Below are 19,484 nucleotides of genomic sequence, written 5' to 3'. Positions count from 1 at the left end.
CGAATTAGCACTCGTGCTAAAACACTTAAAGGGGACAGAGAATGAAAAACCATTTTTACCTTGTCTTTGTTGAATAATGGTAGTCTACCCGCATTCACGAACATACAAAAAGTGCTGTACATGCTAAACATCTCAGTCTCATAGAAATTCCTGTTTTAGAAATGTCAGCCAGAAAACAGCCCAATCTGAAAAACTGATGCTTATGACATCACAGGTATCTAACTGCCCCTCCACTTTAAAATAATTGTTTACATTTTTTGAGTGGCAGCAAAGTCAGCCAATCAGTAATGAGCTTGCAAGTTAAGCCAGTAGGGGGAACCAAATAGGTGCAAAACCACTTGTTTAAAATCCCCCACCCTAATAGAGCTATCTGAGAGAGGTTTTTAGGAAGCTTCTAAGGCATTACAGACCCAAACAACAACATTTTGTCTACATGTCACATCACAGAACAAGAATAAATACTCCGTTCAATCATTCTATGTCACCTTTAAAAAATGCATCTGGTTTGTCCAATGTAATTGCTATGTCCATATCAAATATATTGTTATTAAATTAAATTATTATCACAGGAAACACTTTTACAAGTGCTGTTTTGATGTTTGAAGCTAAGTTTAAGTGATAAAAAATGTCGACTACAGGGGGACTTTAAATCCATAACCCATATAGTATGAGCACTAGCAATAGTGGTGCTTGCCATCAAGAACTTAAAGTTCACATCCTGTTAACAATAATAAACAGAGGTTAAATGAGGTTTAAAAACAGTTGGCAAATGTAACAAGGCTCAGCAAAGCCTTCATCTCCTTTGAGTTTTTACAGCAGTTGGGATAGTGAAATAAACACAAGATTTCTCTCTCTTTCACTCACACACTTGAACACGTCAAAATCAGATAGACAGAAAATACCTGTCTCCTGCCAGACCATAAGAACAGGTGTCTGTTTTATGTTTAGCACTACCTCGTAGTGTTTGTATGTGTGTGATTTAACGAACTAAAAATATCCACATTACTTTTAAAAAAATCTCCCCAAAACCACACTTTGAAACTTTATCTACAAGAACAGTGCATTAAAGAATGCTTGTTTTTCTTTTAATTCATAAACAAATCTTTCAAACATGTATTCATACAGTCAGTATTTCAAACACAGAGAGATAAAGACATTTTGGAGCACACATGCTGAAATTACACACAAAATTATATGGCTGTTAATACTTTATTTTTTTGTTTTTTTTCTGTATCAAAGAGTCTTGGCATATTCTGAGGAAATGGCCTCTGGATTACACAAACACAAAGCCAACTCATAACTAAAACATCTACTGTATAAACAATGAGCCAACAAACAAGAGCAGTTTACATCTCACTGTAGCTTTATCTAAAGTAGGGACATCACTAACACCTTAATACTAAGCCAATACAAAAATAAAAAATACTATATTATTTTACCGTTGTAGGAGTACTTTGTTTCGGATATTTGTCGCATATTTGAATACAAATCAGAATTAATGTATTATATCTAATACTTATGTGAAGAAAATTTAAGTAACTACAGTATATTACTTTTTCAATTTTCTAAATATATAACAATTCAAATATTTTAATATGTGCAGCACTGAATAGTTAAATTGTAGTGGCGTCAAACAATTGTTAAACAACGTTTAGCTTGCCATTGTTTTTATTTCATTTGAATGGATGCCGCATAGACTCGCTTCTCCCACATGCAATGTGAATGCTCTAACATGTTAACAACATCAGCGGTGAAAAAATATGTAACATGCAACTCACTTATGCATTGTGTCTGGAACTATGTACATGTATATTTATATCTATATTTTAATATTTATAGCACTGATTGTTTATTTTGTGTGGTTGTTAAAACAATTGTTAAACAAGGTTTAGCATGCCATTGTTTTAATTTAAATTGAATATGATCATTACCTACTTACCTGTTTAATTAAAAGAAGGTTATTTTCACTAGTATGTTTGTTCGAAACTTGGACTTTTTACATCAGTGCGTTTTAGTTTTAAAATGCATTCCTTCTGGATCATTGCATATCCTTCCCTGATTCGACAATCCCATTTCTTATAACCATTTTGAAAGATGACAATGACCAGCCGCAACAACCGTGTAAACAATAACATGGAGACAAAGCTTCAGGCTTTGCAGACTTTCAATTGTTTAAACACTGTCTTTTTAAGTACATTGTGTGTTTATTAATTACACAACACCCAAAACAAACACATAAGCACTTTGATAAACATCTTTGTCACTAATGAGAACATATAACACTACAGCCGCCTTTAACGTGACAACGTTTTTATACGGCTATAATGGAGAATTGCACCCTAAAGTGCCGAAAATGTACTAATGTAAACAGGACCTTGGTAACAACCTTAATCCAGTGTACAGTACACACTTGACACTTACAAACAGGCAATTTTAACATGCTATAATAAATTATCTGTTGGGTATTTTAGGTTAAAACTACACAAATGCACTTTGGGGACAACAAAGATTTATTTTACATCTACATTAATTTACATGAAAACAACCCATATGTAGAAGGAACAACTAGAGCACACCCAAAAATGGACATGAACAATAGTTTTCTTTAGGAACAGACTTTCAGCTCGGGCTGAGCAACCACCCCAAACACCCAAGCATCATGCCAGCAAGTTTTGCAAAGGTAAGTCCCAATTACACTCTAAAAAATTGTTTATTTTCAACCGAGCATAGGGTTAAAAACGAATGAACCCAGCCTGATGGGTTGTAATTTAACCTATGCTGGGTTGTTTCAACCCAAAATGCTGGGTTGTTTTAACCCAATGTTGGGCCAAATATAAAAATGTTCTGGGTTAATTTAACCCAACGGCTAGTCTCGATCCTTTTTGACCCATCGCAGGGTTAAAAGTAACCCAGCATTTTTAGAGTGTACATTTTATTTAAAATAAACAGGTGTCTGGGCAGACAGGCATTTGGCTGGTGGTCCAGGCCACAAAAAATTATTTCCCAAGAGATACTTTACTCCATAGGAACTGTCAAGGACCATGTGCATTTATAATAAGCATTAATAAAAATAATGAAGTTTGATGGAACAGCATCTTCAGGAGATGTTTCAGTAATGATTTTTAGTGTGTAGATGTCTGTAAGCATATAGGTGTGTGAAGTGTCAAGTGAGGGGAGGGTCAGTGATGAAGGGTGGCCACACTTCTCTAGCCAATCAGACACCTCTATCTCTCACTCCACTTATCTGTCTCCTCGTTGACCCGTCCCACCCTGCAATTTTTTCTTTAATTTTCACGTTCAAACATATAAATACACACACTTCTTATGTGCACATGAGCCACATTTATACACAGACTAAAGCACTTCTTCAACAGCGGCAACAACTGCCTGTTCCAACGACAGATGAGAAAGAAACAAAGGATTAGAAAGAGAGAAAAAACAGACAATACATTTATCTCCCAGGTCAATGGACCGATGCATCGTTTATTGGATGCGAGTCACATTTACGGGAATCTCCTTATTCATCCCTGCAAACAAACACATAGTGAATCCTTCCCTCAGTGCTCTGGATTGACCTATGGCTAAGCCACACCCCTTCACACACTCGGACAAACAATCAACATTCTGTGATAGGCTCTATGGCAGCTGTCACAGTAGGAGACATTTCACAGGAGGCAATTGATGAATTTTGGAGATAGAAAGAATATATATATTCTCGAAGTCACCAAAAGGGCCTTAACTATGCATTGGAGGGTTATATTAATAATTTTATTGTTTAAAGCATTACAGGTAAACGCGATAAATCGCATCTCCTTGCCATCATGATCAAATAAAATATGTACAGGTCTAAGTTACATAAGTTTTCAGGACAAGCCTTTTTACCATCTTTACTAAGATTGACTCTCCGTTAGTTTGGTGCTACCGTATTTACATGAATCATTCAGCACAATATTGCTATTACAAATAACATTTGTTGTCTTGGTTATTTACAGATACGTTAATAAAGCTAAGTTGTCATGACTCCTGGGTGATCGGTGGTTGTGTGTGGGTATGTGTTTGTTTATTTACCTGTTGGTGACCATTCCTCATGTGTTCACTAGCCCAGCCCGCTCGTTTCGGTAATTGTTCACCTGTGGTGTCTTGTTAATGTTTTCCGTAATGCACGCCGTCCTGTCTCTCGTCGCGCGCTCATTGTTTTCGGTCACAGTCCTGCTGCTTTGCCTTGTCCTGTCGGAGTGTCTGTGTTTTCTCTCTCATCTCTTATCCCAGGTTCGGTCCTCGGCATCCGGAGGCTCGTCTTTGCCCGGAGTTCTCACGCCTGTGGATGTACATGAACTTGACCTCGATTGAACTCTGCCTGTTTCCTGGTACAGCTGGTTCGCTTCGTCTTTAGGCGGTACATCAGTTACTTCCGGGTTTCAGCGGCTACCTTCATCAACTCGTCCATCATCAGCCGTGAGTGGATTTCTCCCCGGTCCATGACCAGAGTGGATTATACATCTCCCAATCCGTCTCACACCCACCTTCAGTCGAGTGTGCATCATACCCTCTGTCGTGTGGGGTGAGCGTGCTGTCTGTCATCGGCTGTGTGTGGGTTTCTCTCCGGTCAAGATCAGAATGGATTATCAGTTTTCAGGTTCCGGCTCACTCTCTCCTTCAGTCGTGTGTGAGTCATACCCTCTGTTGTGATACCATCCAGAGTGGGCCGGCAGTGGTCGTCGTGTGTGGCTCTCCTGTGAACTGAACTTTTGCTCTGCCTTATTCCCTCTCTATTTTCTCAATAAATTTGTGGACTTGCAATTGACTTTAAGACTCTTTGTGACAAAATGAGCGCGCCACAAATGGAGTCAGCGAGTTCGGAGGGTTCGGATCCAATGCAGGACGCTTTTCACCAGCAGGGAGCGATCATTGAGCAGCATTCGTCCCTGTTGAATGCAGCGGCCAGAGATTTCCGTCTCCTGTCTGAACAACTTTCGGAACTCAGTAACCGGTTGGACCGAGTCGTTTCCCCAGTCAGTAAACTATTCTCTTCTACCACTGGAGGAGCCGCTTTGACAGAGCGTGAGCCACACGCGGCGACACCCCCCTCCTTTGACGGTGATCCCAACACCTGCCGGGCCTTTCTGCAGCAATGTTCCCTCGTCTTCGCTCTCAAGCCTCGTCGCTTTGCTAGAGAGTGGGGAATGGCTGCATGGGGGGCCAGGGCTCCATGTACGACCTCGTTTGAGGCCCTCGAGAAGGAGATGTTGAGCTTATTTGACCGTTCGCTTCAGGGAGACATGGCAGCAGCTGATTTGGTGAGATTGCAGCAACGGACCTCTTCTGTTACTGACTATGCTATCACGTTCAAAACGCTTGCCATCAATTGCAACTGGAACAACGCCGCTTTGAGAGCTCAATTTCTCGAGGGTCGAAGCCCTGCCATCCAAGACGAGGTCGCGGCTCGGGACCCACCCACATCACTTGAGACTGCTATCGACCTGGCTTTGAGGATCGAGACCCGCCACCGCCAACGAGATCTCCACCGGTCTTTTTGTCATCTTTCCTCTGAGTCAGGGGAGTCTGCATCTGCTCTGCCCACCGAAGAACCCATGCAACTTGGCAAGTTTTGCATTTCTGCCAGTGAAAGAAATCGTCACCTGTCTAATGGTTTGTGTCTATTTTGTGGGAAAGCAGGGCACATGGCTGCTACATGTCCGGTAAAAGGTTCCGCCCGCCGATGACTTCAGGAGTTTCGGTGGGCGTATCATCATTTAAATCTCCCGTAAGCAGCACCACACTGCCTGTAATTATTAATTATAAACAGTCTTTCCATTCACAGGCGCTGTTGGATTCCGGTGCGGAGGCAAGTCTTTTGGATGCTGGTTTGGCCAAAGCCTGGGGTATCCCTTTCATTTCTCTCTCCTCTCTTCTCTCTGCCTGGACATTGAAGGGTCAGCATATGGCTGTGATCACTCATCGCACACCCCCTGTGAGTTTGTTTGTTTCTGGCAATCATCGTGAGCAGATCAAATTTTATCTGTTAGAACAATCGCAGTCGCCAGTCATTTTAGGACATGACTGGCTATCCAAACATAATCCTCACGTTGATTGGCAGAACAATGTTGTGTTGTCGTGGAAGTCTTCGTGTCATGTTTCTTGTCTTGGTCCTGCTCCTTCTCCTGTCATTTGTTCTGTTTCTCAGGTTCCGGCTGCCGACCTCTCGGGGATCCCGGCAGATTACTCTGATCTGCACCAGGTGTTCAGTAAAGCTTGGGCCACTTCTCTGCCCCCTCACCGGTCGTATGTTTGTGAGATCAAACTCCTTCCTAACACTTCTCTGCCTAAGGGTCGTATTTTTTCCCTATCTAAAACAGAGAGAGAGGCTATGGATAAGTACATTAGTGAAGCTTTAAATGCCGGTCTCATTCGCCGCTCCTCGTCTCCAGCCGGCGCTGGATTTTTCTTTGTTAAAATCAGCGTTCGAGTTATTACAGGGAGCGCGCGTATTTACCAAGTTAGATCTGCGGAACGCTTATCACTTGGTACGTGTTAAAGAGGGCGATGAGTGGAAGACAGCCTTTAATACACCTTCGGGACACTGGGAATACTCAGTTTTACCGTTCGGCCTTTGTAACGCACCGGCTGTCTTCCAAACCATGGTTAATAAAGTGCTGGGTGACATGATTAACAAATTTGTCTTTGTGTATCTCGAAGATATTCTCATCTTTTCTCCCTCCATGCAGATACACACTCAGCATGTTCGCCAGGTTTTGCAACGGCTTTTTAGAGAATCAGCTCTTCGTTAAGGCGGAGAAGTGCGAGTTTCACAAGGAGTCGGTTTAGGCAATCAGGAGCTGGTGGCGGTTAGACTTGCACTGGGTAAGTGGCGTCACTGGTTGGAGGGAACCTTTGAACCCTTTCTCGTCTTGACGGATCCTAAAAATCTGGAATATATCCGTTCGGCCAGAAGACTAACATCTAGACAGGCCCGCTGGGCACTTTTCTTTGACCGTTTTAACTTCACCCTCTCGTACTGGCCTGGCTCTAAGAATACGAAACCTGACGCTCTCTCCCGTCTGTTCGAGAAGTCTGAGTTGGAGCGGACCGAAACCATTCTCCCGGAGGGGAGGGTGGCCGGTGCCCTTGTGTGGGGAATCGAACAGCGGGTGAGAGAGGCCGGCCGAGAGGGGGAAGTTCCGGAGGGGTGTCCAGTGGGTCGTCTATGGGTTCCTGAGCGTTTACATTCTGATGTCATTCGGTGGGGTCATTCGGAGAACGTTGGCTGCCGTCCGTCAACGCTTTTGGTGGTCTTCTATGACTACGGACGTCAGACAGTTTGTATTATGCCTGTTCAGTCTGTGCTCATAATAAAGCATCTAATCAACCTCCCGCTGGTCTGCTTAAATCCTTGCCCATGCCGTCCTGCTCCTGGTCTCATATTGCCCTTGATTTTGTCACCGGTTTACAGGCATCTAATGGTATATACAGTATTTCTAAGGTCATTAATCCGGTAACGGTGAAGCTTAAGTTACCTCTTACTCTTGGTCGGGTTCACCCTGTTTTTCATGTATCCAAAGTTAAGCCTGTGATTTTTGCCCGTAATAATCCCCCCGTCTTTGCCCCTAACCCCCCCGCCCCTCGTCTAGTGGATGGAGCCCCTGTCTTTACAGTTAGGAGGCTGCTAGACTCTCGTCGCAGGGGCAGAGGTTTTCAGTATTTAGTGGATTGGGAAGGGTACGGTCCGGATGAGAGGTGTTGGGTTCCGGCTCGGGATATACTGGATCCTGGGCTGATCAAGGACCTCCGTCGGCGACAGGGTGAGTCTCCTGGTCCGTCTGGTGCCGGTCTTGGGGGGGAGGCTACTGTCATGACTCCTGGGTGATCGGTGGTTGTGTGTGGGTATGTGTTTGTTTATTTACTTGTTGGTGACAGTTCCTCATGTGTTCACTAGCCCCGTCCGCTCGTTTCGTTAATTGTTCACCGGTGGTGTCTCGTTAATGTTTTCCTTTAAATAGCACGCCGTCCTGTCTCTTGTCTCGCGCTCATTGTTTTCGGTCAAAGTCCTGCTGCTTTGCCTTGTCCTGTCGGAGTGTCTGTGTTTTCTCTCTCATCTCTGATCCCAGGTTCGGTCCTCAGCATCTGGAGGCTCGTCTTTGCCCGGAGTTCCATGCCTGTGGATGTACATGAACTTGACCTCGATTGAACTCTGCTTGTTTCCTGGAACATCTGGTTCGCTTCGTCTTTAGGCGGTACACCAGTTACTTTCGGGGTTTCAGCGGCTACCTTCATCAACTCGTCCATCCTCAGCCGTGAGTGGATTTCTCCCCGGTCCATGACCAGAGTGAATTATACATCTCCCAAGTCCGTCTCACACCCACCTTCAGTCGTGTGTGCATCATACCCTCTGTCGTGTGGGGTGAGCGTGCTGTCTGTCATCGGCTGTGTGTGGGTTTCTCTCCGGTCAAGATCAGAGTGGATTATCAGTCTTCAGGTTCCGGCTCACTCTCTCCTTCAGTCGTGTGTGAGTCATACCCTCTGTTGTTATACCATCCATAGTGGGCCGGTGGTGGTCGTCGTGTGTGGCTCTCCTGTGAACTGACCTTTTGCTCTGTCTCATTCCCTCTCTTTTTTCTCAATAAATTTGTGAACTTGCAATTGACTTACAATTAACGTAATCTCAGTTGAAATGTGGCTTGGGAAAGTTAAAAAAATATACAATGTTGCCCAGCCTCTTGGGATACCTAGTGTCGGAATTGAACCCTATGCACACTGTTTGACCATTTTAAACTTAAAATTACAAGAAAAAACATATAAAAACGAACGAAAACTGACTAACTGAAATGCATTTCAATGGACATGCAAGCATGTCCGAGTGTATTGGGTTAGCTATGCGCACTGTGACTGGCTCATCAAGTTTGAGGGCATGGCTTAGCCATAGTTCAATTAAGGGGGGTTTGTTTTTCCAAAAACTGGGAGGTGGGAGGTCAGTTTTAAGCTCCACCCATTGATGAATCTCATTAATTAATCATTTGCATGATTAATAAAGTAAATCCGTAAATTTTGATGGCAAACTTTGATCTTTTAGCAAATTTAAACATAATTTTAGATATTATTTTGGTTTGCCAACTGCCATCAAACACCACAAGAAGAAGATCGGGTTTAGCAGATACTGTATATATTAACATAAAAAATGTTCAATTTCTTGCAAAAACCAATTGCTTGGCTTGGTCAGTATGTCATCAGGAGTCGTAAGGGATCACTTTTGTATTGGATATATCTGCTCACAAAGGGCCGAAACAGTTTACTTGCATTGTATGAATCACAGAGCACTGCGGTTTCTGCAAAATATCTTTTTTATTGTTCTGCTGAAGATTTATATATTGTTCTCACCGACATATCAGATGGCCTGAGTAAATAATCAGCCATTTTTATTTTTGGGTGTGCTATCCCTTTAAGTCGTGATGTAAGGAATCGCGTCCAAGGCTCAGATTACTACAATCTCAACATTGTTTATTAGCGTTTTTTATTCATATCACACAAAGCTATACTTTTATATACTCATGGTGTACACTACATTATAATACCAATATTTTAACGATTCATAAAAGATGAATCACTGTCTGGTCATGTGGGATTACAGGTTGGGATTGTGATTTCCATAGTTTTAAAGCACAATGTGAGTATTTATTAGTATCGGTTGTTATTTGTTATAAGTATGTATTCCCCAGAGAAACAACAAAGCAACACGATAAATCGTCTTTGCGTGTTCAATGCGGCAGCCTGTGTAGATGGACAGCATGAAAACATGCGTTTAGCAAGTGTTTTCTTAATTTCCTTTAAAGGCAAACATGCAGGGCTTTAATTAGAGGGTGGGTGGAGCGGTATAAAAGGGTTGGTAATGGGCTTCTCGCTTTAGACAAAATAGCCCCCCTTTTCCTTCCCAAAACACACCACATTACACTGTGGACAGAATGTCCGTTCAGACTACAGACAGAGAGACAACATAAGGACTATAATAGGGGAGACGCACACATCCACGCACATACTATGACCAACACACAAACATCTAAACCTTTTGGATTCGGCGTAACTGACAGCCTCATTGCTCTTGAACCGTAGTCTGCGGTTTGAAGGTGGGAGTAAAAAGCTTCTTTAAAGTCCAGAACATTCCCAGTGTTTCCTTGGAGAAAATAAAAGATGTTGTTTTAGCCCACGCTGTCTGTCCTTGGAGTTCCGAGCGTTAGCCGAGAAGCAGTCTGGTGCGATGCCATTTCAAATCCACCTAATTCATTAATGGCATTGAGAACTGGGTTCAGGTTTCATAATAGGTAAAGAGCACATTTTCCCTCACCCTGAAACACAAGCTCAACACATGTGGGGAAAACAGCAAGATGGAGAGAAGGCAAAAAGGACAATTTACACAGATGAAGAACGTGGTGAACAATAACAGGAAACAGCAGAGAAAGAGTAACTCCACTGATTCAGTGTCCATCACCTTTCAAATCTACACATACTCTCAAACTCATTTATCCCTGTGTGCCTTGTGCCCTCAATCGCACCAGCTGTACGTCTGACAATCCACCTAATGAGAATTTAGGACGAATTTGCTTAGTTTGAACCACTGATCTATATAAATGACTGGATTGCACATAAAACGCTTAACTTAACAGCGTGAGGTGAAGCCAGCGCAGAGTTCGAGCCGCCATCTTGGTATACCCAACCGGCAGAGGGCGTCATTGACTTCCATTCAAAATCATGTTTTAAATTCACCCGCTTTACAGCGTATCAGTCACGCAAGATTATTTTTAGGATATGTGTACGTAAATTAATTGTTAATTCTGGTGTTATTTGCAATGTTTATGTTTTAATCGGGCAGGGAAATGGATTTATAAAAAACCGTTAAGGTGAGTGTGTCTGCTGCGTTCTGTTAATGACACGGGTATAAATAACGTTTTTTTTGACATTCAGCTACACGGTCAGCGTTATTTCACTAAATAAGTTTAGGTAACTTGTAAGTTTAGATAACATAAAACCAGCAAATTATTGCATGCTCATACGGTACAAAGTATGATTATTTATTTAGATTTCAGAATGAGCACGTTTGTCATATATGCTTCGGTCTGTCTGCTGATCTGATACTGTAATGAAGATTAATTTATAACTGATTAAAAACTAAAAATGTACAACTTTCAGTAAATAACTATGTACATGCTTAGGACAATTGTGTTGTAATAATGTACAGGGTAACTTCAGATATAAAAACGAAGACTAGTAAAGTGATGTTTTATCATTAAAATCTGATCGCGTCCATTGATTTAATGGAATGTTTGGGTATACCAACATGGCGGCGCGGTGGCTTCACAGTTGTGACGTCATGCGCAATCCAGTCATTTATATAGATCAGTGGTTTGAACACAAATTTCTCCAAGGTTGAGTTAACCTGGGCTCATAAAACAAACTCCTATCATTTTATATATACATATGTGTGTGTGTGTGTGTGCGTGCGTGCGTGTGTGCGTGCGTGCGTGCATGCGTGTGCGTGTGTACCTGGTAATTATCACGTTGTGGGGACCAATTGTCCCCACAAAGATAGGAATACCAGTATTTTTGTGACCTTGTGGGGACATTTTGATGTCCCCATGAGGAAACAAGCTAATAAATCAAACAAAATGATGTTTCTTGAAAATGTGAAGTAGGAGAAGGGTTTCTGTGATGGTTGGGGTTAGGGAATGGGGTAGGTAAGGGGAATAGAATATACAATTTGTTACAGTATAAAAAGCATTACGTCTATGGAATGTCCCCACAAAACATGGAAACCAGAATGTGCGTGCGTTTGTGTACCTGGTAATTATCACGTTGTGGGGACCAATTGTCCCCACAAAGATAGGAATACCAGTATTTTTGTTATGTATTTATTTATTTATTTATTTATTACAGGGCGTGTTGGAATGCTTGATTCTGATTGGCCAGTCACGACATTTTAGAGATTTGTTATTCCTGGATAACAACCTCTCAAAACAAATAACACATGGTAACCCGGATGCTGACAGGAACAGTTTAATATTACACAAACATTTATATATGTATTTTAATAACATATATGACATTATATTTACAAATGATTCAACCGAATAGTGTGTTTGTGACATTTTAACGTCTAATCTTAAAACCGAAAATAAACGTGTTTTCCTACTGGAAGGTCTACATTCGTTAAAAGAAACAAATAAAATATTTAAAATCAATATTTAATGTACCTTACTTATGAGGTAAATAGCAAGAATTAAGCAAAATAATGTACAGGCAGCCAGTTGTAATAGCAAAATAAACCACTTCAGTCCCTACCGGCTGCCTATACATTATCCCTTACATAATGTATAACTGTGTTCATACATACAGCGGGTTCTGAAAGACTAAGACTGTAAAAATAAACAAAACATTTGTTTCCCTGCCTGTGAAAACTCAGCTAAATTAATTTGGGGGGATTTATTATTTTTTACATAAAATTATCCTGCGTAATATAAAAAACATTCTAACATTGATCATTTTAATATTGACTGAGTAAGATCATGTCAATGATTAAAATCAATCTTTGATTCATTGGATTATGAGACTTTAGCCTGGATTTTACAGACAGGGTCACATTTTATCATTTTGAAAAATGTAACGCAAAGTTACAATGTATCTACAAACAAAAAACACATACTGTATTGAAGATTCTGCAGTATTTCTGTGTCTCTTATCAAATGTAAGCGCATTTGTGACTAGAGCTGTCACAATGATTAAATAATTCTTAAATAATAATAAGATCACCGAAATGATTGCATATCTCTCTAAAAAACACAAGGGGGAGCTGCAGCACCTGTATAAATAAGACAGTTTCTAATGGCGTTTCTTAACTGACAGTGTAACGCAATACATTGCAAAACCATTTAATACAGTGGAAAAACAGCATTTAAAGAAAAAAGCAATTCCAAATTTAGGGAAGTGAAGGATGCTTTTTAAGGATCTGTAAGGAATAGATTTTTTTGCAGCCACTTATAACATGTGGTCCAGTACTAATATGACCTTAGTATGATTGGCGTTTAAGGCCTGTTCTGGTATAGTCAGTTTATTTCTTATTGCATTTTTATTTTCAGTTATTTTTTCAGACACAATGGGGTGGTTTCCCAAACTGGCTTTAGCTTAAGCCAGGACTAGGCCTTAGTTTTAATTAGGAAATATAACTAGTTTTAACAAACAAAAAAATCCAAAGTGCTCAAAAATAGCAGAATTTTTTTTTTTTGGGGGGGAAAAATTAGTTAGGTGCTCTTTGGTGTAGGGTATACAAAATGTGAAAAAAAAGGGGAATCCAAGGCACTCTTCATATATCAAAAGGTAAAAAGCCTTTATTTAAATATGGCTATAACATTAAAAACATATAACAGGGCAATAACCCACGAGTAGCGGCACAGATAGCCTTCTTCAGGGTATACTGATCAAACAAACAATCTTCACTTAAAAAGTCAGCTAATCACAAACACCTGAATGACATCACAAAGGTAATGAATTCCCATATGTAAAACATTGGAAGAAAAGACCACTAGATGGCAACTACACTAGAGTAAAGACACCAATAAATAGAACTCTTTTAAAAAGAAAAGAAAAAACAAACAACAAAAGAACAATTACAAAAAGGGACTAAAGTCAATTTCATCATTGAGTCCTGGGTATGTCATAGCCTGCAAATTATATATATAAAAAGTTTCTCTTTGTAGTAGTACTCTTAATCTATCACCACCCCTAATGTTCTTTTTAATTGTCTCTAGACCTTCAACCATTAAACCATCTGGGTTGCTATTATGTGCACTGTAAAAGTGTTTGGCCATTGGGTAATCAAAATTTGCCTTTTTAATAGCATTCTTATGTTCTGAAATTCTGTCTTTAAGATGCCTCTTTGTTCGGCCTATGTAAAAGCAACCACATGTACAAGATAAACGGTAGATTACAAAAGTGGTATTGCAATTAATGAATGATTGTATGTTATATGTCTTATTAGTTTTAAAATCAATAAACTGTTTACACTCTTTAATATTTGAACAGTGGTTGCAAAATCCACATTTGTACGTACCCAATATCTGTCTGTGAAGCCAAGTGGTCTTTTTGCTCATGCTGAGATGACTAGATACTAGTTTGTCTCGAAGAGTAGGGGCCCTCCTAAAACTAATTTTGGGGGCCGCACGAAAAACTTCTCTAAGGATAGAGTCACTTTTCAATAGATTCCAGTTCGACAAAATTATACGTTTTATTGGATTACTAATGTGCATTCTGAGGCAAAACAAAGGGGACTGATGTATTTTAAGATACGTTAGTGCAAGCTGTTTTCAGTTTGGAAAGCTCTTTCATTTTTCAATTTTTTAAATATATATTCGCATATATATAAATATTTTGGTATCCTAAAGACGAGGGGATCCTGGATCACTGCTATGTGAATGGAGGTTTGGCAGCCGATCTGTAGTTTACATTGTATACATTATCTAGTACACATTTTACTCAGTAACGTGTAGTTTTTGAAAGGCTTTAGCTATAAACTAAGGTAATCTACATGTTATTTATTTTGCTTGTTCTTAGAAACAAACTACTCTTAAATGACTCAGTTGTTACTGATTATTTGCGCAGTTTACTGGAATTTACGTTTGTTCCACGAAAGCCGTTTGTTTATGTTGTTACTGCTGAAGCTGCTGCATAAAAAGTCAGATATTCTTTCAGTAGGATGTACAAGATGTACTTTGTTAAAATCACAAATCTGTGCCAGCCCAAGTATATGTGATTTTTCAGTGTAACTGTCAAAACAACTTCTAATGATGCTCCGGTATAGTACGAGTGCAACTGTTCTTGGTAAAGAATCGAACCGTCCTGTTATCCTCCCACAGTTCGGCATGCACGTGCACCGCGGTGCTCTGTGTTTGATTCGACCACGCATTTCTTATATAGTTTAGTGAAAAAAACAACGCAGAAAAACCGCTAATGTGTGTGTGTGTGTGTGTGTGTGTGTGTGTGTGTGTACCTGGTAATATCATGTTGTGTGGACCAATTTTCCCCACAAAGATAGAAATACCAGTAAATTTGTGACCTCGTGGGGACATTTTGAGGTCCCCATGAGGAAACAAGCTTATACATAAAAAAGAATGATGTTTATTGAAAATATAAGGTACAAGAAAGTTTTCTGCAAAAGATTTAGCATTGCAAAAAAAGGAAAAATGGTAAATGGACTGAATTTATATAGCGCTTTTAACAAAACCATGGCCATCCAAAGCGCTTTACAAGCCTCACATTCACCCACCGACGGCAGTGTCAGCCATGTAAGGCACCATCCAGCTCGTCGGGAACAGCTGGGGTCACCTCGACACTTGAACCACCAATATTCTGGTTTATAGACAACCTGCATGAACTACTGAGCCACTCTTGCCCATTGAAAGGCTGCTGACAGAGGCACCGGCAGCTTCATTTAAGTCTACTGCAGCAGCAATGCTTAAAGTGCCCATAATATGAAAAACTTTTTCTGGGTTTTGGGGTGTTCCTTTGTGTCTCTGGTGCTTCCACACGTATACAAACTTGGAAAAAATATTCATCCATGCAGTTTTGAGTGAGATACAGGTTTCTGAATGTCCTCTGCCTTCAGTCTCAGATTTCGCTGTTTCAAAATCAGCTCCGTTGTGAGGTCACACACCTTTCATCACATTCCATTTGAATTTTCCCGCCCACCACCCCACTACCCAGGTCTCCACCCACCAGGTAGCTACAGCAGTCACTTCGCTGATATCCTCCATACTGTTGTCATCGTTGATATCCTACACATTGTTATCATGTCTCATGGAAATAAAAGAAAAATCTTTTGGTTACATGCATAGACGTTCATTCTTATTATTATTTATCCTTATGTTAGCATATAAAATGCAGTTTCCACACCAGGAAATAAAATGTCAAACAAAGATTGTTGGATTCGTTATCTAAATGGCTATACGTTTTGTCTATCAATATTTTTCCACGAAGTCCTTGATGGAACGTGCAACTCAAATAGCCTCACAATTTTTGACAGCACTGTTTGGATATTATGTATTATACTCCCGCCTACTTTTAAAAACAAAGTTTTAATGCGTGTTTATGTGTTTACCAGAACCTAAAGTGTAATCTCATATACAGTGTTCAAATGCAAATAGTCCTCAGATTGTATATTATATTCTATTACAAGACGTTCATGTGAAATCTGATGTAAACAACAGACTATATATCTATGTTTCAGAGATTACACGCATTTGTGGACAAAATGGTTATTGGATGTATTCTATTAGACGTTTTTTATGGGTTATTCACACATCTGAAACAGACTGGATTAGACTCGTGATTGTTATATCATTTTTGATGCTAGAGCATCTGTATCTCAAAACTGAAACCATACACTGATGCTAAACCCGTAGATCTTTTAAACGATGTATAGTCATGTTAATATTATTCATGTTTGTAGACAGTAGGCTTTATAGATATTGTTAGCACTGTTAAAAAAAACTGACTTCATCCCGCCCATGAATTGGTGCGCGTCGAGGGGAGTGAACTTGTGTGTGTGTGTATGTGTGTGTGTGTGTGTGTTTTAGCAGTCATTTGCCATTGAGAACGAGGTGGCTAATCGCTATGCTAGTTAGTTTGAAGCGTGGTTTCTCCTGCAAAGTCAGTGAAAAGCTAACGTTACCATACTTTTCGAAAGATATAAAAAAAATTTAAAGGACAAGTTCGGTATTTTACACTTAAAGCCCTGTTTTCAGATTGTTTATAATGAAATAGAATGTTTTTGACTGAAATTTCGACATATGCGGCTGCCCCGAGAATTTTCGGGTGTTTGTGTTTCACCTTCCACCTCTACAATGGGTTTATAGGTGCACTGGAACATTAGTTTCTAAAATGCATTAAACTTTTGTTTACAAAGACGGGAAACTCACCGAGTGGTCAGGGGTGTTCACTGGTATGCTCACACAAAAATCGCTGCAAAAGATGCTTTCCAACAGCTGTTTTAGCATTCGTTGTTAACTTGTGGACCTATTTTTCCAAACGCCTCACACCCGTATATTCTTCCGCTGAGAACTTGAATAATAGACACTCCAGCCCAGGTGGTGGCGCTAATCCGCCATTGCCAATAACAAGAATAGAAACAAAGTTCCCGGCGCGGAGTAATACCGTACCTCACAGCACATCTAATACAAGCATAGCAGTGAACACCCCTGACCACTCGGTGAGTTTCATGTCTTTGTAAACGAAAGTTGAAAGCATTTTAGGAAGGATTGTTCCAGTGCACCTATCAACCCATTATATAGGTGGGAGGTGAAACACAAACACCCGAAAATTCTCGGGGCAGCCGCATATGTCTAAGTAATAGTGTTTTGCCAAAACTTAATAATACCGGGCCTTTCCGACAGGCCTACCCCTCTCCAAGTCTCCATCACTTTCCCATATCGGACCTCCCGCTAGCTTCTAGCAATTAGCATGGTGTCCACAAGCAGTATACATCCCCCACCGTGTCTAAATTTCTGTAATTTGCAAAAATAATGTGTTTAAAAATATTTTATAAATGGGAACATGTTAGGGGTAGCAGCGGCTCAGTGGTTCATGTAGGTTGTCTACAAATCGGAAGGTTGGTGCGTCAATCCCCGGCTCCACCTGAGCAAGTGTTGAGGTGTCCTTGAGCAAGACACCTAACCCCAACTGCTCCCGACGAGCTGGATGGCGCCTTGCATGGCTGACACCACCGTGAATGGATGAATGTGAGGCACATTGTAAAGCGCTTTGGATGGCTATATAAATGCAGTCCATTTACCATTTAGCGTTGTCCAGGGCAAAATCACATCACAATTTACAATCGAAGCCAATCATTATGTGTAATGAGTTTTTTTTCTCCTGGAGTATACTTACTAGTGATACTGTCTGTTGGCCTAATAATACATAAACCCTTAATAATACTATATAATAATATACAGTATATGGTCTCTACTGCTCGCGCTACCATTGCGTGTGCGCACATGACGTAAGTAGTGGGGTGTGGCCAAAGGAGCAGCAGCTCATAAATACCTCAAAACGGCACAATCTGAAAGGCACTCAAACAGAGGCTACTAGAGATTGGTAAGAATCTTTTCCTATACGCTATTTCGAGCAAACAACTTCTGAAACATGTTTTATGGAACTCATACACCTATTTATCTTGTGGAAAAGCAGGCATAATATGGGCACTTTAAAAAAATTTAGACAAAACTGTATAATTCGCACGCACGAGTGCCATATGCTCAAGAGTCAAGACAATACATCTAATATGACGAGTTGCTTGGACCGTCATCACCAGGGTGTTGTTGATAGCATGCGATCGCAGGTGAGACCAAAACAGCACACAAATTGCCTTCTGTGTTTAAATGTTAACAAACTGATGTTCTTGCGAAAAAACTTGAAGAAAGTGGCATAGATAATAAAAAGTAACCCAGTGTTCTAAGCTATTTTATGTTCATTTTGAAGTTACTTTATGTTGGTACATGTAGTATAATAACACAAGTACTCTTAAGTGAAAATGTTGAATTTTGGCAGAGGTTAAAAACTGCTTAGATTTTATTTTTGTAAAGAAAGTCTGTTGTTACCAAAGTGTTGTTTGTAACCAAATAAATAATTTTATTTTATTTGAGTATCCTTTTTGTCCACGTAAACATACACACACCGAAACGTACCAAAAACGCGACCCTAAAACCATGACACAAAGAACCATGAGAAATTTGAACAATTGCACCCCTACTGTATAGCTCATGGGTAGAGCATTGTGTTAGGAGTGCAAAAGTTCATGGATTCGAACACAGGTAACACACATACATACTAAATAAAATAAAAATTTATACCTTAAAAATTCCTTCTGCCGAATGCATAAATGTAATGAAAAGTCTTGTATTATTTTAGAAATATTACAAGCAAGTAGCAAGTTTACATGTCCTCTCAAGCTTTTTGACTCTACCAATGCATATATATATAAAGGATAACAGTAATTCACCCAAAAATGTCCTTTAGCTGGATGTTCACAGACTGGGTTACATGTTTGCATGACAGAACACAAAGCATGTTTTAAGCATGCACAATAGATGTGCATGTCTGTGAGAGAGCAGTGCCATAATGTGTACTTGTGAGAAGGTGATGATGTGTAATCGCTCCAGCTGTGCGGTGCTCTCAGGCAGAAAGGCAGAGGGAGGTGTAAAGACTACAGCAGGTTTTACCCTCCAAGCACCTCTCACCTTCACACTGCACTTCCTCTAAACTAATTACGACCCACAGCAGGAGCTGAGGAACATCTGGATGACCTGCCCAGAGTTTTGAATTTTGCCTTATTATTTGCTGATTACTTTTAGATTTAGGGTTTGGCATAAAACATATTTGCGGCGATATTAAATAATGGACGCCTATGAAATGCCCTCACGAACACAGTGCAACCTCTATGTGTGAGACAGCAG

General features: G+C 40.3%; 1 protein-coding gene across 1 annotated transcript in view; it reads right to left on the bottom strand.

Annotated features, from left to right (window-relative positions):
- Window positions 1–19,484, bottom strand: part of scube1 (signal peptide, CUB domain, EGF-like 1) — a 113,380-nt gene that overhangs the window by 91,410 nt on the left and 2,486 nt on the right. The gene's annotated exons all lie outside the window — the stretch shown is intronic.

This window comes from Paramisgurnus dabryanus, chromosome 1, assembly GCF_030506205.2.
Source record: "Paramisgurnus dabryanus chromosome 1, PD_genome_1.1, whole genome shotgun sequence".
Classification (NCBI taxonomy): domain Eukaryota; kingdom Metazoa; phylum Chordata; class Actinopteri; order Cypriniformes; family Cobitidae; genus Paramisgurnus; species Paramisgurnus dabryanus.
Note: the sequence above shows the minus strand (reverse complement) of the source record. Positions and strands in the feature narration are given on the sequence as shown.